This window comes from Eriocheir sinensis, chromosome 8 (genome assembly GCF_024679095.1).
Source record: "Eriocheir sinensis breed Jianghai 21 chromosome 8, ASM2467909v1, whole genome shotgun sequence".
Lineage (NCBI taxonomy): Eukaryota > Metazoa > Arthropoda > Malacostraca > Decapoda > Varunidae > Eriocheir > Eriocheir sinensis.
In genome coordinates this window covers 21,141,535-21,167,430 of record NC_066516.1, presented here as the reverse complement: position 1 = coordinate 21,167,430, position 25,896 = coordinate 21,141,535, and the positions used below count along the sequence as shown (strand labels likewise).

The 25,896-nt window shown below is 45.2% G+C and overlaps 1 long non-coding RNA gene across 5 annotated transcripts in view; it reads left to right on the top strand.

The window, feature by feature from the left end:
- LOC126995674 (uncharacterized) overlaps positions 1 to 25,896 on the top strand; it is a 279,072-nt gene that overhangs the window by 195,046 nt on the left and 58,130 nt on the right. For 2 of the 5 annotated variants that reach the window (XR_007750640.1, XR_007750639.1), the window contains exon 1: positions 6,964 to 7,327. The exons of the other annotated variants lie outside the window; for them this stretch is intronic. This is a non-coding gene — a long non-coding RNA (uncharacterized LOC126995674). Of the gene's footprint in view, positions 1 to 6,963; positions 7,328 to 25,896 lie in introns of those variants that run through there. 5 annotated transcript variants of the gene reach the window in all.

The following is a 25,896-nucleotide window of genomic DNA, read 5'->3' as shown; positions in this document are numbered from 1 at the left end:
TTGTAATTCAGGTGACCTTGAACTGACAGCTGTGTGGGCCGCGGGGAGCCGATGGAGCGAAAATATGTTATGGTTCCCATGTCAGGGGGTGTCAGGGGGATGTCAGCTGCGGTTGAGGTAAGGGAAAAAGGAGGGGTGAAAGGGACGGTGGTGTGGAGGAATGGAGGAAGAGAGAGAGAGAGGGAACGAAGAAGGAGAGGACTAGATTTGTGTGAGGAATGATGACTCAGAGGAGGATGTATTTGGTTATGATTCTCTCTCTCTCTCTCTCTCTCTCTCTCTCTCTCTCTCTCTCTCTCTCTCTCTCTCTCTCTCTCTCTCTCTCTCTCTCTCTCGGGCGTTCATCATCCATCATCTGTGCTTCCTTCTGCCTCGTTTTCTCTCCTTCCTCCCCTTCCCTTCCTTCCACTCCTTCCCATTGTCTCCCCTCTTCTCTCCCCTTCTCAAGCTCTCGTCAAGGACACGTAGAGAGGAGAGGAAAGGGAGCCAGTAAAGTTAAATAAAAATGAAGCCAAGCAGTGTTCACTCCTCCTCTTACATAACTACAAGTGCTTTGGGGTTGCATGAGGTTGTCGTGTTGGTGGTAGGGAGGGCACGAGGCAGCGGAGATAGTGATTAATGGCTGGTTGTCTCTCTCACCCTATACTGGAGGGAGGAAAAGGAAGAGGAGGAGGAGGAGGAGGAGAGGAGGGGGAGGATGACACGTGCGTAGGAAATCAGACACAGAGAGAGTTGAGTGAGTTTAATAAGTGCGTTGCTGTGCAGAGAGAGAGAGAGAGAGAGAGAGAGAGAGAGAGAGAGCACGAAAATATCAAACACAGTAAAAGAAACACACACACACACACACACACACACACACACACACACACACACACACACACACATCAGGCTTTTACGTAAGGACTGTTAACCAGACTCTGAGCAAATAAATCTCACCCTTATTATGTAAACGCGTATTTTTGTAAGTGTGTGTGTGTGTGTGTGTGTGTGAGAGAGAGAGAGAGAGATTGAAGGTGAGTGGTGCAGTCTGAACTCTTCTAACTCGAGGCAGGTGAAGCGGAGTGAAGGACAGGTAATGAGAGAGTGATGACCCGCTGATAGAATGGACGCACGACCAACAACATTCCGACACCTTGTTATGTGATCCATTAGCTGACGGGGGAGAGAGAGAGAGAGAGGGAGAGAAGAGGGAGGGAGGGAGGAGAGAGGATGTTGCTGGGATGCGGGTGAACGGGTGAGCGACGCCAAAGAACTCAACATCAGATAAACGGGAATGAACCTCTCCTCGCTTTGTCCCTCGCCTCGCCTTCCCTTAATATCATCCCCGCTCTCCGCTTCCCCCCCCTGCCTGTTGCTAGCGTGCCGGCTGGTCTTTTCTTTGCGCCGTGTTCTCTCTCTCTCTCTCTGTGACCCAGTTATTTCATTTATTTTTTATTTTATGCATAGGTTCTCTTTCCTCCGTGACCAGCGTTACCATATTATCGTACTCAAAACATCGCATTTATCAGTTCCAGTGCCCAAAACTCTCGTACCCACACAGATAACGAGATTCCAGTTAAAGTTATCGTTAAAAGCGTTACTTATTGGTGTTTGTTTACGATATTTGTAAGTCAGAAACCGGGAAATTTGATGTGCTGAGTGGCTGAGTACGATAATTTGGTAACGCTGTTCGTGACCCATTTTGAGCATTAAACGTATTATTAGTCACCATCAATAAAAATGTGGTTGGTTTGTCTTTACTGACCCGTTTTATTTAGGCGGTTTATTTTTCGTTATTTATCAGTTTTTTTTTTTTTTTTTTTTTTTTTTGCTTTTTTTTTTTTGCAACAAAGGAGACAGCTCAAGGGCACACAAAAAAGGAAACAATAATAACAAAATTAAAAAAAATCCCGCTACTTGCTGCTCCTATAAAAAGAATCAAAAGAGGTGGCCGAAAGAGGTCAATTTCGGGAGGAGAGGTGTTAGTCTTACTCTGCCTCAACGCCGCCCAAGAAGGAGATTCGAAGAGGAGGAAAATTAAGTGTCGGTGCAAGCAAAAAACGTCGTGATTGGTTGGTTTTGTTGATTTTCTTATTCCACTTTTTACGGTTTAGTTTGTAAAAGGTCGACTTAGTTAATTGTGAAAATTCAACACTTCTGACAAACCCCGTCCCAAAAGTGGAATTAAAAAGCCAAACTAGTCTCATAAAGCTACCCATGGAAGTACTAACACAACCTCTATGAAAACCGCCTCAAAAATGTGTGTGTGTGTGTGTGTGTGTGTGTGTGTGTGTGTGTTAGACCCGTTCTGTTTTAGAATATAAACTCCATCCCAAAAGTGGAATTAAAAGCGCAAACTAGGCTCATAAAGCTACCCATGGAAATACTGACACAACCTCTATGAAAACCTCCTGAAAAATGTGTGTGTGTGTGTGTGTGTGTGTGTGTGTGTGTGTGTGTGTGTGTGTGTGTGTGTGTGTGTGTGCCTCCCTTTCTCAATTTCAATCCATGACTTTCTCCTCCCCACTATTTATCCTCTCCCCCTCTCCTCCCTTCTTCACTCCACCATTTTCCTCCCCAACCTCCCCGCCCCAAGCGAACAGATCCACGTACTGTTTTAGAATATGGGTCCCGCCGCTTCAGTGCGTGACGGACTCTGCTCATAATCAGTTTCTTTACCCTTGCAAGATTATACACGAGTTACGAAAGTGTACCTCTTGGGGCGAGTCGCTGACGTGGGGCGGTATTCTCAGACGCTTCCACCTCGCACGTTAACTATTTTCAAAGGTCAAAAGGGAGATTAATCGCGCTTTCATAAGGATTTTTTCACATTCATGGTACAGAAGAAGAGTTAAACAACCACCAGGGCCATTAAACTACCCCAGAAAATGCCCGAAACGCCTGGGAAAGCCTTGTAAAATATATGTAATTGGGCGCAAAAAGGTTTGAGAATACGGGTCCTGGAGGCTGATAAAACTCTCGTACCCTCGCCAGTCACTGTGTATGAGAAAAGTAGACTGTCGTACGCTTACATATGATACTGCATGAAAAAAAATTACCTTGTCCCTGTTCTGTTTTTAGCTCTCTAGCCTTGAAACACTCAGATAGTGATGATATTAAAGCCTGTTACCGATTTTATTTCGATTTAGTTATGCGAAACACCTGTGGTTTTATATTAATTACTATCCTGTTTTTTCTAATACATTTCTCATATTTTCTTACGTACTCGAAGGCCTTGAAACACGCAGATGGGGTAATAATTGCCTTATACCGACTTGAATTTGAGTTAATAATGCGAAATAATCGTTCTTTTATATATAATTATCGCAATCCTTTTCTCTTAATTCTATCTTTCACTTTTATCTGCTCGTATGCTCACCAAGGTCACACTGGAAGGTGGTGATCACAGGTATAATGGTGTAATTAAAAACACACACAGGTGACGCAGGCCAATCAGAAGCGCCATTAGTGTTAAATGTAAACTCTGTAAAGCTGATGAAAACAACCTTATTGACTCCAAGAACCCCGCGAGTGTGTGTGTGTGTGTGCGTGTGTGTGTATGGTGGCCTCGACCCTCGCCGCTGTGTGTGAGGGGCAAGGGGGGAGGAGGGAAAGGGAGGAAGGGGGTGCTTATCCTCGGCTCTGAATTATTCGTCCACAAAATTAATTCTCTTGAGCGAGTGAATAATTGCCAGCAGAGCAGCACTTTGGATGACACGTTAGATATCACCGCTTTTTTTTTTTTTTTTGTCTATCCTCCTCTTCCTCCTCTTCCTCCTCTTCCTCTTCTCTTCTTTTCACTTCCTTACTCATCATTTTTGCACCCCCATCCTACTCCATTTTTCCTTTCCTCCATCCCTTCCTCCTCATCCTCCTCTCTTCACTTCCCTTCCTTACTCATCATTTTAGCACCCCATCCTACTCCATTTCTCCTTTCCTCCATCCCTTCCTCCTCCTCCTCCTCCTCTTCCCTTAATATCCATACTCATCCTCCTCCATTTCTACTTTCCTCCGCCCCTATAATTCCTTCCCCTTCTGTCTCTCTCCGGCATATGACCACAGATGTTGCGCCGACTAAACGAAACTTTCCAACTTTTCTTCTTCACTGCCCCTCACGGTCCAGCTCCTCCATCTCCTTCTTTCCGTCCATCTCCGTCGTCGTATATTTTCCTCCCTCATTTTCCCTTCTGTGTATTCATTATTATGCTGTGTCCCTCACAACAATGCCCTCTCCCGTTTTATCACTCTCTAGACTGTCCTTCTCCTCCTTCTCCTCCTCCTCCTCCTCCTCCTCCAACTTATTTTCCTCATCATCATTCTCCTCTTCCTCCTCTTCCCTTCTTCCTTCTCCTCCTTATGTCCCCTCATTCTTATCATCCTCGCCCTCATGCTCTTTGTCCTCCTTTTCCTCTCTTTTCCTCCTCTTCTTCCTTACTTTCCTCATCATTCCCCTCCTCCTCCTCCTCCTCCTCCTCTTTTCCTTCTCCTCATTATCATCATCACCCTCGTTCCCCTTTTCCTGCCTCTCTTTTCCTCCTCCTTTCAATAACAGCCTTCCCTCTCCCCCCTCCCCGTGGCTTTATCTGGTTCCTCCCACGGGCGATAGCGGCGGTGGTGTCACGTGGGCCGCGCCAGATAGAGTCCCCCCCCTCCCCCACCCCCCACCCCCGCCACCTCCTCCGCCGCGCGTGTCAAGGCCGCCGCCGCTGCCGATGGATCCAAATTGCCCGTCATTGCGTGATTCCGGTGTGTGTGTAGGGGTGGGGATGAGGGGCGGCACGCGTGGGTACAAACTCCTTTAACTCTGCCTTTCTGCCTGTCTGTTTGTCTGTATGTATGTTCATGTGTGTGTTTGTGTGTCCATCTCTCTAAGTTATATTGAGGAGCATCTTTCCATCTTTTTTCTAGTCCATTTTCGTCTGTCTCTCTCTCTCTCTCTCTCTCTCTCTCTCTCTCTCTCTCTCTCTCTCTCTCTCTCTCTCTGTTTTACCAGTTTTTTATCCTGTTTTGTTACTCTTCCTCCTCATTCTTCTTTCTCCTCATTTTCTTTCTCCTCATACTTCTTTCTCCTCACTCTTTTCTTCTTTCACCTGATTCTTCCTCCTCATTCTCCTTTCTCCTCATTCTTCTTTCTCCGCATAATTCTTGCTCCTCATTCTTTTTTCTTTATCATTCTTCTTTCTCCTAACTTTTTATCTCTCTCCTCATTCCTATTTCTCGTCATTCTTTTTCTTCCTTCTTCTTCCTCCTCATTCTTCAAAGCTCCTCATTCTTCCTCCTCCTCGTTCTTCAAAACTCAATCAGGCAGGTTTAAAGGGAGAAAAAAAAAAACACGAGTTATTTCACTATGAGACGGAATTTTGCACGCTTTTCTACTTCATTTTGTTGTTGTTGTTGTTATTGTTGTTGTTGTTGTTGTTGTTGTTGTTGTTGTTGTTGTTGTTGTTGTTATTTCGTCGACTTCGTTATGATGTGGCAAGGGCGAGCGCGACAAACTACCGTACCGTGGCGTGATGGTAGGGGATTCTCTCTCTCTCTCTCTCTCTCTCTCTCTCTCTCTCTCTCTCTCTCTCTCTCTCTCTCTCTCTCTCTCTCTCTCTCTCTCTCTCTCTCTCTCTCTCTCTCTCTCTCTCTCTCTCTCTTTTTTCTTTTTTTTTTTTTTTTACAGAGTTCATGTTGTTATTTGCGCTGATCCGTCCGTCCGTGTCAGTCCGTCCGTCCGTGCGTAAGTCCGTTCAGAGTCCCCTCAAATCCGTCCAAAGCTTCGGTAATGGAAGATAATAAAGAAAAAAAAAAAAGCGTTAACTCGTAATGGTGTTTGTACCCCCCCCCCCCCCTGCATCGTGTACGGATCTTGTTTGTTTGTTGTTCCTTGTTTTTTATTTCATTTTATATATATACTTATTCATTCATCTATTTATTTATTTTATTTTATTATCTAGTTAATCATTTTTTTTATTTCTATTTTATTTCCTTTCCTTTTTTTGGGGGGTATTTGACCCTGTTTCGCTTCTCCGTCCCTTTAATTAAATACCTCTCAAAGCACTGCTGGTAAAAACATTAGGTGAGCAAAATGTCCGAATCCTTTCTTTTTTTTTCTTTTCCTTTTCATTTTGTATATTGATTCATTTATTTATCTTTTCATTTTTTGTTGTTGTTTGTCCCTGTTTCGTTCGTCCATCCTTTTAAATCCTCTCAAAGCACTGTTCATTAAGGTAAAAACAAAAGGTAAGGTAAGGTATTTTTTTCATTTTTTACTTCATTTTGTATATTTATTCATTCATTCATCTATTCATATTTTGTTGTTGTTTGTCCCTGTCTCGTTCCTCCATCCTTTTAAATCCTCTCAAACCACTCCTCCTTTAACTAAAAACAAAAGGTAAGGTAAGGTATTTCTTTTCATCTATTTTTTTATTCATTTGTATATTTATTCACTCATGTTTTTATTCTGTTTGCCCCTCTTTCGTTCGTCCGTCGCTTTTAAACCCTCTCAAAGCACTCTTCATGACCGTAAAAATAACAGACCAGCAAAATATACGGGTCTTTATTTTTCATTTTTTTCTATTTCACTTTGTCTATTTATTTCTCTTTTTTTCTTCTTTTTGCTGTTTGCCCCCAGTTGGTTTGTCCATCATTAACCCGGTAGCAGCGCGGATCATGTTTCTTAATGGTCCCTCTAAGCGAGAAAAATGAGAAAAAATCATCTCTTACACAAACCATTTCATAATATATGTCAAAGTATTTGTGATCAGGTTATGTATCATCTATTTTGGGGGGTTTATATCATGGCACAAATTTGGCCCGTCGCTGCTACACGGTAAAGCCACAAATTTGGCCCGTCGCTGCTACACGGTATAGCCACAAATTTGGCCCGTCGCTGCTACACGGTAAAGCCACAAATTTGGCCCGTCGCTGCTACCGGGTTAAGGCAAAACAAAAACAAAAAAACGTAAGCCCGTAGTGGGGGCGCGGGGGGGGGGGGGGGGCGACGGAGGCGGTGTGATTCTTTGCTACATCGAATACAAACACGTGCGGCGAATGAATACAGAGACTCAAAAGGAAGGAGGGAGGACTCAGGGATCGCGGAGGAGGAGCAGAATAGCGGCGGCGGTCAAGAAAGGCGTGCGAGGGCCGTTAAGTCAGTTTGCAGATCCCCCGTGCCTGGAGGTGGTCATGTGCCGGTGTCAAGGTCACCCGCTGAGCCTCGAGGGCCTACAAGTGCCGCGTGTGGAGGGTCACGTGTCCCGGCCCTCCCAGCGCAGGACAAAGGATTAAGTAAAGACCTCACGCGCCAAGCAGAGGAGGCCACACACGGGTCTTGGGCGGAAGGAACCAAGGCCGTGGGGAGGTAATCTACAGGGGGTGAAGCAACGCGTTGTTACATATTTAAGAGCACAAGTTAAAGGGAATGGCAGAGGTCACACGAGGTCACACACACGTCCTCTAGGGGGCTTAAACAGTCAAGGCCATTTATGAGCTTATCCACACAGGGTCACAAGGCACGTGCTGGTAGTAGTAGGTAATGGTGACAGTGACGGGACCAAAATAATTCGCAAGCATAATCAAGAATTTGCAGCCAAAAAAAAATGACGTCGAAAAATTTTTGTACGTCGAATTTCCCGGCCGGCCGTGCGGCCAGTCAGCCGGACGGCCAGCCAGCCGCGCGGGCAGCCAGCCGCCGAGGGGACCTCCCCACTACCCAACCGGGGAGTGGTCACAGTGACCATTCACCCCCCACCCACCCCACCCCAAACACCCACCACCTTCCACGCCATCGTGTCTCCCCGGAGGCCTGAGCGTCACCCTCCTGCCGGGGATTGGTTAGGGGCGTCCTTTCGCGCCGTGCCGGGGCGTCGCCCTCCTGCCGGGGATCGGTTAGCGCGAGCGGTGACGTGTTCGGGGGATCGGTTAGGGGCGTCCTTTCGCGCCCTCCTGCCGGGGATCGGTTAGCGCGAGCGGTGCCTTGTTCAGGGGATCGGTTAGGGCGTCCTTTCGCACTGTGCCGGGCGTCACCCTCCTGCCGGGGATCGGTCCTTTCGCACCGTGCCGGGGCGTCGCCCTCCTGCCGGGGGATCGGTCCTTTCGCGCCGTGCCGGGGCGTCCTTTCGCACCAGTGCCGGGGGATCGGTCCTTGCGCTCCGTGACGGGGCGTCACCCTCCTGCCGGGGGATCGGTCCTTTCGCACCGTGCCGGGCGTCACCCTCCTGCCGGGGATCGGTTAGCGCGAGCAGTGCCTTGTTGGGCGGAGGCCTGTGGCTACCTTTCCTCTCCTCTCCCGCTATTGATTTTTTTTCCAGTTTGCCAGCATGTGTGTGCGTGTCCCCCCTCTATGCCCTACCGGTGACTTGATGGTCAGTCTGAGGGTACCACTACCCCTCCCTCTACCCGCTATTGATTTTTCAGTTTGCCAGCATAAGCGTGTGTGTGTGTGTGTGTGCGTGTGTTACTGTTGATTTTCATATTGACTGGAGTTATATCGATTGTCTTGGGGTAGGAACGGGAAAAGTAGATTTTATACATTTTTATTGAAATATAGTGGAAAAAAATGGTATGACAAGTTATTATATTACCTTAATCTAGTCTATTTTATTTGTTCTTTCTTAATCCAGGCTAATTTGTTCTTTCTTAATCCAGACTAAATACATGCTAAGCCTAAAAACAAAAACACACAATCGCCATAAAAAAAAAAGACATATTACAAACTCACACCGTACAGGCTCAAAGAAATACAATGGAAACCCACCCATCCTACCCTTTTTTTTTTCCCTCCCCCAAAATAAATCCTAATTGAAAGAGACATATTACAAACTTATGTCGTACATGCCCAAAGACTGCCCATAAAAGGATGACAACACGAGTACATATACAAATGAAGAAAAAAAATACACAACACAAGCACATATATATATAAAAATAATACACACAGAGCAGTACATATATAAAAGATTGTTAAGCACTAAATATAGGACTCTCACAGATTCGGCCACCATATGCATCTCTAACTTCCAAGACATTAGTGAATTTTATTCGCACTCATAAAATCCATAATGGATTTTAGTAACTTCCACCACCCACCCCTATGACACTTCCAAGAAAGGTCAAGCGGGGTATGTAAGTGGGCGCGGCCGCAACACTTCCGCCATATGCTGCATTTTTTTTTCCAGTCGTGATTGACGCATTTCATGATCTTTTTGCTGCAGACGACTTCGCCGCCGCTCTCGCGATTCAGCGCCCGACGGAGAGTCAAGACACACCATCACCGAAGCGTGTCTGTTGTTGTTGCCGTGGACTTATGAAAAGATAGAGAAACATTATTAGACAAAAAAAAATCAATCTCTCTCTCTCTCTCTCTCTCTCTCTCTCTCTCTCTCTCTCTCTCTCTCTCTCTCTCTCTCTCTCTCTCTTTTGTAAGAATAAAAAAATACTTACTATGCGTTACGCTGTCCGGTGGGTCGTTCTTCAGATGAGACACTGGTAATGGAGGTATCACATCCTTCCCTCAGCACACGCCGCCCCATTTTACCGACACCTCCCAACGCGCCGCGGTTGTTGCCCAATGACTCGCCCGTGATATGTTCACCGGTAGACTTGGGAGTTTCTGGAACATCCCCCACCTCACCACCACCAACATCCGCTGAAATGACAAGAAATATATATATATATATATTTTTTAAACACAATGAATAAGAAATACACACACACCAGCGCTTGTGCGCGCAGAAAAAAAAAATACAAGAGGCGGATATCTCACCTCCGTTTCTGGGATGTGATGTGTTATCCACGGCTTCAGCTTGGGATGTGTTATCCATGGCTTCAACTTCTAATGCGGCTTGACCCATTATCTGATCGTCAACATCGTCAGCATGAAGAGTTGCAGCGGCAGCGTGGGGCTGTTGTTGTTGTTGTTGTTGTTGTTGTTGTAAGTTCATGACGGCGAAGACTTCCTCCATGACGCTCCTCTCGCAACGTTAGGGGACTGACTAAGCTACCCGGGGTTATTTGGGGCATATGCGCACACTACCACAAGCCTTTTCTTCTTCGAGGCTACCCCAGGTTATAGGGGACACGCCCACATGTATGCAAACGCGCGCACATGCCCAAAACCACAAGCCATTCTTCTTCCGAACAATAGGAAAGCGTGAACAAACTCACACCCACTCGGTCACGTCGCACGAAAAAAAAAACAGAATCCTGTTCTTAATAACTACATATAACTACACACACGCCATAAATGAATAAGCTATATACTACTTCTCTACATTATTATACACATAGGAAAGCGTTAACAAACTCACACCCACCCGGTCACATCGCACGAAAAAAAAAAATCCTGTTCTTAATAACTACATATAATTGCACACACACGCCATAAATGAATAAGCTACATGCTACTGCTCTACATTTTTTACACACACACACATTGTAGCATTTAATAAGTTAGCCACATATCTTAGAAATACAATGCTTGTAAGTCAGTCCTTGACTAGATTGACAAAATGTTTTTATACATGGGGCATTTAATCATTATATAATCATATGTTAACACCTTTCTGTCATTCTTCAAAAAATTTCCTAAATCATAATTATCTTTCAGAAACTGACTAGTCCTCTCTAAGCCTATTTTATTACATAAGTATACGAATTGAATGCAATACACGCCACACACCAGAGTTTTGTCCGACTGTAATCTTGCGGCAAGTTTAAAAACAGGATAATCTTTATGCTTATTTAAGAAACTTCGAAAGTACTTAGAATATAATGATGGGGTCAGGGCGTATGTGTCGAAGAAATATATACACTTATCACTAACAAAGAACACCACCCAGTGACCCATTTTCGAAGCTTGCGATGCGCCTAACACATTAGCAATAAAGACAATGGGCTTGTCTGACTCACTCCTTAGATTTAATTTCGCTACATCGTCAGCGGGAAGACAGCCTAAGAAATATATATTATTGTGATAAAGTTTTCCTTGTAGAGCTTTCATAATTTGTTGATTATTCATTATGCTCTAGTGTCGCAAGACACGTGCCTCTCCGAGTTGATTGACAACACTCCCTTTGTATCCCCAAAACAGATAATTACTAAATTTTCATCCAAGCCTTTTTTAAGCTGAAGACTTATGCGTAAGTTTCCACTGTGTTCAAGAGGCACTGTGCCTCGTAAGTCTTCCAGTAACAAACTAAAACAAACACTGTCCTTCCTTTCTTAAAGCTATCGTAATCAAGCAAAGTGTCATTTTCTACTCCTAAACTATCTAAAATATCATAATAGACTCGCGTACACTCGTGGGGAAAAGAAACCGTATTTTATACATATTCATACCATTGACAGAGACTGTTAGTTCAGACAAATCAGCATTCTTGAAATACAAGCCATTTTATTATATACACCTGAAAAGGCCCTCATGTCAGCCATAACGATATATAAACGCTCTGGAATGACATTTCCCCACGGTTGGTCACAGACAATACTTGTCTGCTGTTTGCCGAGAACCAGAGATTTATATAACGTCTTGTTAAATATTGTACGCGTTATTTTCCTGTATCTTATTCTTTATTTAATGCAAGCAATGCTGACGGATAGGGTTGAGTCTGGTGACCCAAAGTTTAGCAAAATCAATATGGGCACGCACAGCACTCCCATCGCCGTCAGTGTTCAAATACCAAGCTTCGTTAGCTAACTCAAGCCTTATTCTCAATGGGATGTCGTCGCATAAATACTGATCACAAGAAGTAATGTCCGACATTAATGGGAAGGTGAGATGAAGACCGTGATCTTTGATATCTTTTAAATGTCTCTTGTATTTGCTCCCAAGGCTAGTGAAGTATGCGGCGTCATAGGTTTCACGCCTGCTCCACCGACCTGTTATCTTTGAGGAGGTTTCCTATTTCTCCGAATGATTTGAGTTTTAACGTGGAGAAGGTGGTGAGCATTTTTAGGAATGACCAGTAATTAAAGTATGGGTTACTTTCAACCATTTGATCGCCTACATACACCTGAATTGATTTGAACATGGTATTAGCAGTGCCATTGCAGAATTCGACATTGACAGCCTCCTCGACTTTTGTTTGTCCATCAGCTTGAGTGACACTTAATTTCAACTCAAGAATTAATTTAGCAAGATCGATATATACCCCTTCACCCCCGGCACGCGGAACTCTAGGTACTTATCTTTTAACCGGGCGTGGCTGGACAAATTTACAGGTAAAATGTCGACAAGAGTTTTAGACGCAATAGAGCTCTCAACCTGGCGTTGTCTGTTGATTCTAGGGAATTCGTCAACCACACTGAGCGCATAATCAGAAATCGGAACGGAGGGAGCGGCGGAGGCCATGCTGTTGTCGCTTTCGTCGCCCGCTATATACTAATGAAGACACTGGTGGTCGCGGGTACGGCGACATGTTAACTTGATAAGAGACCACTCGCTAATGAAAAAATGGCAAGCCCACGCACGCGCGGGCCAGAATCTTCCCACCCTTTTTTTTTTTTCACGAGTGTCCACCACACCTCTACATTACTAAATTATATCAAACACATCGCTGTTCTTTCTCTTGCAACTACTTTTCCTATTATTATTTTTTTTCTTCTTGTTTCGCGAAGTAACTCTTCTTTTTTTTCCTCCCTTAATAATTCTAGCACCTACGCCACTTAAGGCTTCAATACCTCTTTTCATTAAAGCGCCTCTCACATTTCTTTGTCCACTGCTCACATCCTGGATAACATCTTGAGTAAACTTAAGCCCTGAGGGCTTAACGGTTCTGAATAGAAAGGGCATTACACTCTTGGCTAGGTTTGCGAGCGTACTAAAAATGCCACCACCTCTTTGATGTAGTCTTGCAGGATGGGCAAAATGCACAGTTCGAATATTGCCAAAACCACCCCCCACCTGATGTGGAAAGCTACTCAAAAGACTTGAAAATTCACCCTCCGTAGGCGGAAGAAACACTGTTCGCGATGATGACTGCATGACCACTAGTTAAAACAAATATAAAACGTCATTTTTATAGCTACACAGTGGTATGTGTCTGTCGCCCATCCCCGGCAGTTGAGGCTTTCGCGGGAGATTCTTCGTCCCCTCTTCCTGCCCCAAGAGCATTACCTTAACGTTATTCAAATCTAGTTGGTGGGCAAAAGACCTTAACTCCTTCAAGTAGGCCACGTTCCATTCATGATCCATCTTTCACCTTCGTCCTACGCCGGTAGGAAAAATGACTTTTCGAATGTTTTTTTCTGCTTTACATAATCACCAAGCTCATTGAGGCAACATTTAAAATTATCGCGTCTGCTTTGCTTGGTGTCCGACATTAAACCGTTCACATAATGCATATCTCTGCTGGTTTCAATAAAATATCTTGACACGTCATTATATTCTACAGATTCACCCTGACAAAATTGAGTCACCATACCCACCACAATGGGATAATTTGATTCCGTGGGTGGTTCCTTCACTACCCGCGACCCCACATTCGGTCTGTCACTCCAAACGACTCTGTTCAAATTATAAAGTTGTTTCCGATTTTCAAAGAGATTAGCATAGCCATACACTTCAGCCAAGTCCTTGGCTATACCGCTAAGTTTAAAACTGCTGGCGTTGATGGTGGCTACTAAACACACACTGTCGTCAATGAACTGGCGATCGGTCATTCGCCCTTCACAGGAATGATGGGATAATCTGACATGTTTATAGAAAAATATATATTAATTCTCGCTCTTACTCACGCTTAGTGTCTCCCTGTCCGCGAGGTCACACAAGTGCCTATATCCCACCCAAAACAAAATCCTTTTTATACGCGATAATTCTCCCATGTCATACCCGGCATCCGCGCGGGGGCGGAGAAAGAAGGCGTGGGGCGTGGCTTTGCCCGAATTGGGGCACTTCTCCTTCCTCCTCCTCCTCCTCCAAACAGTTGCTTCCTTGCCTTATTATTGCGTATAAATGAGGGATCTAAGTTTGTGTTGTGGAAAAGCATTTTAATAAATGGTATATCATCAGCTTTGAAGCCTAATTTGCTGTTGACGTCACTTAAGGTTTGCAATATATCAATGACGTTAAAATTATTAATGGGGCTCAAAAGATTTCCGTTTGTATCCCATGTAATTCCTGGAGTATGTTTCATGAGAGCTAAGAAAGCTTTGGCATAATCCCTTTGAGCTGCTTTCATTCTAACATCAATCCTGTTATCTATGGCGGGTTTCGAATCGATAGTATTGGTGGGGAACGTCGTGCGAGGACCTATGGCCGCTATAGATGGCGGGTGGTTGTTTTGGGTTAATACATCTTGCAGCGCGCGTCTCTTTATATTTTTTAATGCAGTTGACGCCTTGACCGTCGAACCCGACAACGGTTTCCGCACTCTCTTTTCTTTTTTTTCCTCGTCCGTCTTTCTGTTTCGTTTTATGTTACGGCTCCCCGTAGAAGACTTGAGTAAAAATTGTTCTGCTGTTGATTTCGGGATGAGACAATATTCCTTCATTTTGTTAAAAGACCAGTTATGACACTAGCTGCCAGAGGTAACAGCACAGAGTATAGCGCCGCCCCGCTGTGTTCGCAGTATTTTTTTTTTTAGTGTACTTACCCCTTGTTGGCGAGTTTCCTTATGTGTTTTTTATATTTGTTCAGGGATTTCACAATCTTTGTATTTCGCGTAAGATTAGTCTTTAGGAAATTTAGAAACACTTCTGACAAGCAATCTATATGTTTCTTGTTCAACACTGCAATTACTTTTTTCCGCTTGTCGGGGGAGAGTTTAGCCAACAACAAAACAAGATCCTTGTGAACAAAGGCGAGGGGAGGTGCTTTTTTTTTTCTTCTTGTTGGTGAATTCGAGGTCATTAGGAAATATCTTGAGCGTCTATCCAACAGTCTTGACTCGGATCATAACCCAACCAAGATACAAAAAATTGTTTTCGAACGTTCACCACTCTCAATTTTTTATGCTGACGGGAAAACGTCCGGTAGCTGAACTTTGATAAGCTCCTCTTTGTAAAACAAGCCTTGGATGGGTTGATTGGATAAATCTTGCAAGGTATAACCCAATGGGGACTGTCGATAATCCACGCTTGCAATTTTAAATATTTCTTCTGTGTTTTGGATATGAAAGCCTCGGTTAAATTTAGAAGCTTTATCCGCGCCCACGAGTCGAACGTAGTCCCCGATGTTCAGCACACGACTGGCTTTACCTTGACGCTTTTCTCTGTTTTATAATTATGCATTTTCTTAAACTGACGAATGATTCCTCGCGGGTCCTTCATGGCATGTACTTCGGCTGGGGTTTTCCTAGACGTGCGTGAGGCGTGCGGTTATAGCTCTCAGTACCTTCTGCAAGATGGAAATATACTCGAGTTTATTGTGCTGTCATATACCTATATATTCGACCTTTCAGAGTTCTGATAAATCGCTCAGCAAGGCTGCTTTTTATCTCTTGGGAGTAAACGCTGTACATTTTATGTCTTTACTTTGCAAATAGGTTTGAAGTGGACGATTATAGAACTCTTTGCCTCGGTCAACACAGAGCCTAGAGACCCCACTGAAAGCAGCGTCTTCCTCTAGCAATGTCTTCATTGCCATTACCATCGATTTTGCATCTTTACGTTTAAGAGGCAGGGCTTTGGCGTACCTGGAAAATGCATCAACGCAGACTAAGATGTAATTATGACCTCCATTAAAGCGGGACAATTCTTTCATGTCCGCGAGATCTGCTGCTATGATAACTCGCGGTTTGGGACTGAGAATAGCGCGTCGCTTAAACTTATGGGGTTGTATCTTATGTAATGTGTGTGTTCTGCAACCTTCCATAAACTGTTCAACATCGCGCATAGAAACGTCGGGTTCAATGGCTCTCGCTGCTAAAAATAAAGGCCTCACTCCATAAGCCTCCAGGTACTTGAGGGTCTTCATAAAGTGACTTTAAAAGACGTGTCTTGGATGGGGCTAGCATATCGCTCACTCTCTCCACGAGTACACAACCTCACAGGAGCCGTCGTTCGCTATATTTGATCTCAGCGATAGGACCTCGGGGGTAGTTATGCAGACGTCAGCCAGCAGATAGCCGTATGGTTTTCCGCACCAGCTCGCTTGTAGATACTGAGAAATGCCTGGGCTCTGTCACGACCATACAATTGACGACCTAGAAGTTCAATTTGACCAAGATCTCTTTGTTTAAGCAAAACGAAATGAGTGCAATTGAGGGATATGCTTCGCGCATACTTTCCCTGCATAAATAAGTTCTGAGAAATGAGTATGGAGCTAAGGCCAAGATGTCTGCCTTTAATAAAAACGTTGGCGACGCTTTCATCATTGGCAGCGCGTAAAAGTTATCGTCATATACTACTAACATAGATTTATTTTTCTGACAGAGATCAATTTCCTGTTCTGGGTCTATAATGTCCTTACTAAGTATTACTTTATTTTGCAGCTCTGGCAAGTCTTGAATGGGATGATGTGTTGCACCGCAAATAAGAACTCGATAGAATTTGTCACAATATTTCCGCACAAGTCGCGTCACTAGCTGTGTCTTCCCAGATCCTGACGCACCGGCCACAAATATCCTCCCTCCTCGCTCGCGGGGAAATAAATCGATAAGGTCTTCCCCATAACACTCTTCCATGGCAAAAGTCTCGCCATGAGTGAGCGTTTTTGCTGGCCCACTGATTTTAAAGAGAGGGTGGGTGGGTGTAATGTGCAAGACGATCGTGGCCGAGCGGTTTTCTTCAAAGTATATTTTTCGTCCATACTGATCCGTCACCACTACCGCCACTGAATCTATAGCGTTCTTCGCCAACTTTTTATACAGAGGTCTTTGCACTGAGTAATAATTGTTACTCCCACCGTAAGGGAGAGTGGCTAAAATGTTCACAGTTTGGCTAGCAAATCGCGTGGGCTGGATTATGTCGCAATAGAGGTGGAGATAGTCCACGTCGGCGTGGGGGTCTGGCGGAAATCGGCATTTACCTGGCGAAGCGAGTAATGTGACTCCTCATCCGTGACGAATATATCATAGTAATGATTAGGAATAAATCCAAGAATAGCCGCCAATCTGGGCTTAAATAATAAACTTATTTTGCAATAATTTAGATTACCGCAGCCATCTATAGAGCGTTTGTGGTAGCATACAAAATTTTGGTCCAACTCAGTATTCCGCCTTCTCCATCAAAATAATCCTTGTAATTTGTAAACCCAAACACTCCATTTAATATAGCTTGCCAGTATGTATTAAGGTCAGCCACAATTGCGCTTATTTGCTTGCTCGTTATATTTTTCGAGGGAGACAGCGAGTACCGCAACTGTTTTCCTGAGGTGTCATTGAGCGTTTCTGTGTAAACTTCCACTATGGCTTCTTTGTCTTCTCGATGGAGGGTGTATACTTCTCTAGGAATAAAAATACCGTGTAAGGCAACCTGATAATCTCGGTCGGGGTGTAAATTTAACGGTATGATTTCATTTTTAAATGAACCTGGCACGTTGTCGGGATAAAGATCGCGGCATCCTAGGCTACTAAGGTATATTATATGTTCGTCCGCGCTCGTCATGTTTGCGATAAAGACTGAGCTTGTTATGGTTTAGGCTTTAGCTTTTAAGTAACAGATCAATGATTGCTTTTAGCGCGAGCTCTGTCGCCGTTACAGCCACTCGCGTGGGCTCCTTTGTCTGAAACCCAGCCCGGTGGGGAGGAATCTCAATGCCATTCTCGGTGTTGGGGAGGGTGAGGATAAAGGCGACCGTGGAGATGATGTTGACGCTGCTGGTAGCTGGCGCGATGGGAAGACATTGGTTTCTCTCCTCTTTCTTTTGTTTGATCGATTAACGTTCTCTACGTTGTATTTCCTATATCTTTTTCTCCATAGATTACACGCCACTGGTCTAGTTCCATGACTATACACACCCTCATCACCACTTTCACTTAAAGTATCCCCGACAACATTATGAGTAGTACTACTAGTAGTAGTAGTAGTACTAGCAGTAGTGGCAGCAGTGGCTCAACTAGTAGAAGCAGTTTGAGATGTCCTCCGCATTTGACGCAGATTCTCAGGTAAATCAGGGTGGCCATAATCTCTCGTAAAAACACGAGATTACCCGGCATGCTGTCATCAGAGAGCAGATGCACTCTTTTTGTTGTCTAATGCGCTTAAAGTCGCCTTCTCAATGGAGGTAGTGCATACCTGACCTTTCAGGGTGCGGATGCAATAGAGGCGTGCCTTGTCCACCCCCGCCCCTTGCAGTACCTGTCTGTATTTTTCATGATTATAGTTTCTCAAACTATAGTGAGGTACCCCTTTAACTTTTTTTATTTCTGCATCCTCGCCGCTTGAGGGATCATGCAATTTGATAGAGTACATCTTAGGTTTCAGGCAAAGCACTTCCTTTATATGGGCCGCGCCCACTTCTGACTTGACATACCCCTTGACCTTTCTTGGAAGTGTCATAGGCGGGTGGGTGGTGGAAGTTACTAAAATCCATTATGGATTTTATGAGTGGAAGCGAATAAAATTCACTAATGTCTTGGAAGTTAGAGATGCATATGGTGGCCGAATCTGTGAGTCCTATATTTAGTGCTTAACAATCTTTTTTTTATATATGTACTCGCTCTGTGTGTATTATTTTTTATATATATATGTGCTTGTGTTGTGTATTTTTTTTCTTCATTTGTATATGTACTCGTGTTGTCATCCTTTTATGGGCTGTCTTTGGGCATGTACGACATAAGTTTGTAATATGTCTCTTTCAATTAGGATTTATTTTGGGGGAGGGAAAAAAAAAAAGGGTAGGATGGGTGGGTTTCCATTGTATTTCTTTGAGCCTGTACGGTGTGAGTTTGTAATATGTCTTTTTTTTTATGGCGATTGTGTGTTTTTGTTTTTAGGCTTAGCATGTATTTAGTCTGGATTAAGAAAGAACAAATTAGCCTGGATTAAGAAAGAACAAATAAAATAGACTAGATTAAGGTAATATAATAACTTGTCATACCATTTTTTTTCCACTATATTTCAATAAAATGTATAAAATCTACTTTTCCGTTCCTTCCCCTCACTGAAAAGACAATCGATATAACTCCAGTCAATATGAAAATCAACAGTAACACACGCACACACACACACACACGCATATGCTGGCAAACTGAAAAATCAATAGCGGGTAGAGGGAGAGGGAGGGGTACCCTCAGACTGACCATCAAGTCACCGCTCGCGAGGGGTAGGGCATAGAGGGGGACACGCACACATGCTGGCAAACTGGAAAAAAAATCAATAGCGGGAGAGGGAGAGGGAGGGGGAAAGGTAGCCACAGGCCTCCGCCCAACAAGGCACCGCTCGCGCTAACCGATCCCCGGCAGGAGGGTGACGCCCCGGCACGGTGCGAAAGGACCGATCCCCCGGCAGGAGGGTGACGCCCCGGCACGGTGCGAAAGGACCGATCCCCCGGCACTGGGGCGAAAGGACGCCCCGGCACGGCGCGAAAGGACCGATCCCCCGGCAGGAGGGCGACGCCCCGGCACGGTGCGAAAGGACCGATCCCCCGGCAGGAGGGTGACGCCCCGGCACAGTGCGAAAGGACGCCCCTAACCGATCCCCTGAACAAGGCACCGCTCGCGCTAACCGATCCCCGGCAGGAGGGCGCGAAAGGACGCCCTAACCGATCCCCGAACACGTCACCGCTCGCGCTAACCGATCCCCGGCAGGAGGGCGACGCCCGGCACGGCGCGAAAGGACGCCCTAACCAATCCCCGGCAGGAGGGTGACGCTCAGGCCTCCGGGGAGACACGATGGCGTGGAAGGTGGTGGGTGTTTGGGGTGGGGTGGGTGGGTGGGTGGGGGGGAATGGTCACTTTTTTGTGACCACTCCCCGGTTGGGTAGTGGGAGGTCCCCTCGGCGGCTGGCTGCCCGCGCGGCTGGCTGGCCGTCCGGCTGACTGGCCGCACGGCCGGCCGGGAAATTCGACGTACAAAAATTTTTCGACGTCATTTTTTTTTGGCTGCAAATTCTTGATTATGCTTGCGAATTATTTTGGTCCCGTCACTGTCACCATTACCTACTACTGCTGGTATATTTAAAGGCTTAAGTTAAAGAGAAAGGTAGAGGTCACACGAGGTCACACACATCCTCTAGGGGGCATAAGGTTCAAGGCCATTTATGAGCTCATCCACAGAGGGTCACAAGGCACATGCTGGGATATTTATAGACTTAGTAACAGGGCGGTTGAGGTCACACAGAAGCACACATACACCTCACGGGGGAATTAAAGCGAGGTCATCTGGGGTCATACGAAGAGGTGATACACGCTGGGGGGGGGGCTGGCGGTCACGTGATGTTATATATTTAAAGCCTCCGGTTAAAGGGGAGGTTGGAGGTCACTATATGTCTCTAGGGGTGAGGCCTCAAAAGTCAAGGCCACGGGGGGACGGAACTGCGAACTAATCCACTCAGGGGGGTCACCAGGCATAAAGGGAGGGGGAGGGGGAGAGGGAGTGCCAAGGTCAGTCCAGGTAAAGGTGACCAGTTGATGCGAAGTAAAGTTTGGGGGCACTGAGGAGCCACATACCAGACCCACACATGGAGAAGGGGGAGAGATGGGGGGGTGGAGGGGACCAAAGGAGAGGGGAGCCATTAGTCAGTCGGTTAACCTTGGCCCTGGTGAGTTAGTCTGTCTGTCGCCTCGTGAGTGGATGGCGCGGCGGCAACACTGTCATCATCATCATCATCATTATCATCACCCTCACCTTGACTCCTTATCGCCCCATATCTCTGCGTTTTATTATTTTCAGTGTGTATATCTTTGTCGGACGTGAGTGTTATTCTGCAGCTGACGTGTGTGTGTGTGTGTGTGTGTGTGTGTGTGTGTGTGTGTGTTTGCATGTGTGTGTGCGTGTGTGTGTGTGCGCGTGCTCGTGTTTGCTCAGTTGTTTGGGTTAATTTCTTTTTATATCATATTCTTGGGATTCAGGAAGCGTCATGGCACACACACACACTCTCTCTCTCTCTCTCTCTCTCTCTCTCTCTCTCTCTCTCTCTCTCTCTCTCTCTCTCTCTCTCTCTCTCTCTCTCTCTCTCTCTCTCTCTCTCTCTCTCTCTCTCTCTCTCTCTCTCTCTCTCTCTCTCTCTCTCTCTCTCTCTCTCTCTCTCTCTCTCTCTCTCTCTCTCTCTCTCTCTCTCTCTCTCTCTCTCTCTCTCTCTCTCTCTATCTCTATCTCTCTTTCTCTCTCTCTCTCTCTCTCTCTCTCTCTCTCTCTCTCTCTCTCTCTCTCTCTCTCTCTCTCTCTCTCTCTCTCTCTCTCTCTCTCTCTCTCTCTCTCTCTCTCTCTCTCTCTCTCTCTCTCTCTCTCTCTCTCTCTCTCTATCTCACACACACACACTCGCCTATCACGTGTTGGCCGTCACATGTTCCGCCTCACCTGGCCGTGATCGATGCAGGTGTTCCTTCACGTATCTCCGCGCTGAGTCGGGGTGACCTTGACCGAACACCTGGCGATAGGCGGAGGTGGTAGCGCCCGGGGGTTGGGTGGTGGACGGGGGCGAGGCAGTGGAAGGAGCCGGTGGAGTGGAGCTGAAGGCGCGGCGACCTCCACCTCTTCTCCCTCCTCCACCTCCTCCTCCTCCTCCTCCTCCTCCTTGTCGTATTGTTGTCCTCCTGTCGCACGTCCTAACTTAGCCCTCCTCCTCCCTTCCTCTCCTCCTCCCCTCCTCTCCTCCTTCCCTCCTCTCCTCCCTTTCTTCCTCCTTCCCTCCTCCTCCAAACTTCTTGCCCAATCTTTCAGTTCGTCATTCCTTTCTTCGTCTTCTTCTTTCTGTGATTGCCTTTGTTTGTTTTGGTGTTGAAATGTTGTTTTTATTGTTATTATTGTTTTAGTTGTTTTCGTAGAAGCAATCGTAGTGGTGTTGGTGGTGGTGGTGGATGTAATTATAATTCTCTCTATTAATCTAAATATCTACCTATCTATTTATCTATCTTCCCATCACGGTTGCCAGATTATCGTACTCAGAGCCGCGTACTAACCTGTTTCTGGCCCATAACTGTTACCAAGAAGCACCAATAATTAACCATTTAAATGATAACCATATATGAAGGCAGTTATTTGGATGCTGAAAGCAGTTTTGGGGGCGGAAATCGGCGAACATAAGAGGCAGAGTACGATAATCTGGCAACGTTGCTTCCCATCTATCTCTCTATCTATATATCTGTATGTCTGATCCCGTGCCCTTGACAAACCTCCTTTCGCTTCACCTTCTCAAAAAACATGTGATTTGTTTATTTGTTTTTTTCTTCTTCCGGGAATCGTATGAAATGTCGCCTGGAATCGATCCTCAAGTGCCCTTCACGGCGACTCGTCTTCAGTGATCTCTTTTTTGCCTCATCATATGCATCAGAAATCATCCTCATCATCGTCGGTTCAAATGACTAACAATCCCTTTCAATCAATCTCATTATTTGCAGTCGTTCTTTATATTCTTGCTTGCATGTATTGATTTGATGTTGTTTGTCAATACTCTGAAGCCAGGTATTTTTCCTGTTTCTTTTTCTCATATCTGAATGTCACTCCCTCCCTCTCTCCCTCCTCATTACACTCCATTCCTCCTCTGTGTGTGTGTGTGTGTGTGTGTGTGTGTGTGTGTGTGTGTGTGTGTGTGTGTGTGTGTGTGTGTGTTCCAGCCTAAATTAGCCCTAAAATACGTTTCCCTCCAACTCCTCTTTCTTTCTTCCCTCTTCTGTTCTTTCCTCCCTTCAACTTCCCTTCCTTTCCATCTTTCAATACATCCCTTTTTTTTTTCTTTCGTCGCTGCGTTTATCACAAGCGAATGTTTTTCTTCACTTTCCTTCTTCCATATATACATTCATCCACCCCTATCCACTCCTTCCTTCCACCCCTATCCACTCTTTCCTCCATTTATTTATTCACCCCTGTCCGCTCCTTCCACCCTTTATCCATTCCTTCCTTCATTCATTCATCATGCCTCTCCACTCCTTCCTTCATCCTTCCATCCATCCACCCTATCCACTCCTTCCACCATACACCCATACACCTCTATCCACTTCTTCCTTCATCCATACATCCACTCATCCAGCCTATCCACTTTTTTCATTCATCCATCCACCCTTATCCACTCCCTCCATTCATCCATCCATCTCTGTCCATTCCTTCCATGCATTCATCCACCCCATCCACTCACCCACCTGCAGCCCCGTCTCCCTCCTCCCTCCACTGCATTCCCTTACCTCCCTTACCTCCCTCCACCCCTTCTCCTTGCTATACATTTTAAAGCCCACGCCTTACCCTCCCTTCCACCCCAACACCCTTCCCTCCCATCCCTCCATGCCTCCACCTCGCCACCCCAGCACCACCTCCTCCTCTCCCTTTATCCTCCCTTCTCCCTCCTTCCTCCCTGCCTCGTTCAAGGTCCTTCTCGAGCACGAATGTCACACGTGCTCATCCCCTCTCTCCCTCCCCCCTCAACCACCCAGAGAGAGAGAGAGAGAGAGAGAGAGAGAGGGGGGGGGGTCGTTGTGAAGTGAAGGTTTCATTTGATTAATATGGTTTAGCAGCATCACACAATAGCGGAAGTGAGGTGTAAAACGGTGGTTGTTATTTGTGAGGAAAATAGAGAAGAAGCAGTGAGAGGAGGAGGAGGAGGAAGAGGAGAGGAGGAAACATGGAAACATGGAAATGCAGGCAACAGAAAGCCTATTGGCTCATTACGAGGTCGCCCGCTTGGGTGATTTAATCTGCTCGATCGCCACTTGGGGCTTGGTGAGCAGATGAAAGCACCTCGATATTGAGGAGCAGATGGAGGCCCCTCGTTATTCAGTTTACTCCCGACGCAGCGAAATGACGGTCGATTCTATATTTGAAGGAGTTGATGGTATTCGCATTCATTACTTCTGAGGGAAGATTGTTCCAGTGGCGGATGACTCGGTTTGAAAAGAAACTCCTTCCAATGTCTGTGTTACATCGACTCGACTGAATGGGTAAACCGTTATTTCTAGTTCTTGAGTTGGTTTGCAGTTCAAAGAATTTGGAGTAATCGACGTTATTGAACTTTTTTAGATACTTGAAGACTTGAATCATATCCCCTCGTAGGCGTCTTTTCTCCAATGTAAAGAGATTGAGTCGCTTGAGTCGTTCCTCCTGAGGAGGAGGAAAAGGAAGAGAAGAACAAGAAAAAAACAAGAACAAAAAGACAGAGAGGAGGAAAAGCTCGTAGAGTGAAAACAAACAAAAAAAATAAACAAGCGAGATACAAGGAAGTAATTGTAGGAAACGAAAGAGGAGGAGAAATAGAAGCAGGGGGAGAAAAGAGGCCTTGACTGATCCCTCGTGTATAATGAAGTTCCTTATCACCGCGGCGCCTGAGAATCATGGCACCTCAATTCAGACCCGTATCAAATATTTCACGTCTTACACACACACACACACACACACACACACACACACACACACACACACACACACACACACACACACACTAAATTTGAGGTGTCTAGTGTAAATAGGGTGACCAAACCAAATAAGCTTTTTCTTGTGGAAGGGACGGTTTACTAACAGAGTGGTGGATGAGTGGAACAAGCTGAGCAGTGATGTGGTGAATGCCAGTACAATTGTCACATTAAAAAATAGATTGGATAAATTCATGGACAGTGATATTAGGTGAGGGTAGATTCACGGGAGCTTAGGTTCAAAGGAGCTGCCTTGTACAGACCTACCGGCCTCTTGCAGATTCCTAAGTTCTTATGTTCTTATGTTCTTATCTCGTAGCTGCTGAATTCTTGTTGCATCGTATGGTGAAGCAAATTTAAAAGGGAAGCAACCTTAAAGCGAATGATATGTAGGACTGAAGTTACGTGGGTTTTTTTTTTGGTTTTTTTTTTTCGAACACACCTGACGGTCCCTTTAAACCACGATTTACGCAAAACTTTAAAAATTGCAGGTCGCCCATCTCATGCTATACGTCTCATTTGATAAGACTTTCGTAGAGGTTATGTGTATTTCCATGGGCAGTTTTATGACCCAATAGTGATAATTTGACAAGGCTTCTACCTCTCCTCCCGAAATTGACCCCTCTTTCGGCCACCTCTTTTGTTTCTTTTTAGGAGCAGCGAGTAGTGGGCTTTTTTTTATTGTTGTTTCCTTTTTTGTGTGCCCTTGATCTGTCTCCTTTGTTGTAAAAAAAAAAATAGCGTGAAAAAACACTCATAAGACATTCGAAATATTTATTGTGAGAACCGAAAGCGTCTGAAAATACGAACCTACGTGAAATTAAACCGAACCAAACATTTCTACATCAACCAAAAAAAAAAAAAAGGTTAAAAGGCAATGCATTAATAGATACAAAAACAAACTAATCACTATGCCTTCAATGCTAGGAATAGGCACAGCAGAAGGAGGAGGAGGTGAAGGAGGAGGAGGAGGAAGAAGAGGAGGAGGTAGGAAGCCATCAACACTCAGCAGGGCAGGACACAAAGGGAAGGAGAAGCCATGAAGCAGGCACTGGGGCATACGAGCAGAGGGCGTGAGTCACTCTTCTGCTGCGCGGCCGTATGGGAGGAGGAGAGTCAGGAGGTGCGCGTCTCCCAAATCTCCTCTTACCCTCTTCACGTGATCGGTGTATATCGCCTCCTCTTCCTTCCTTCCTTCCTTCTTTCCGTTCCCCTTCCGTGATTCATCTTCTTCGTCTCCATTGTTTTTTTCTTTTGTGTTTTCTTTGTATTATTATTGTTGTTGTTGTTGTTGTTGTTGTTGTTGTTGTTGTTGTTGTTGTTGTTGTTGCTATTTTCATTTTCTTTTATCTTTTTTATATCTTTTATTGTTATCCTATTCCTATTTCTCCTTTTCTTATTTTTCTCAGTCCTCCTCCTCCTCCTCCTCTTCTTCTTCTTCTTCTTCTTCTTCTTCTTCTTCTTCTTCTTCTTTTTTATCATCATCTTTCTC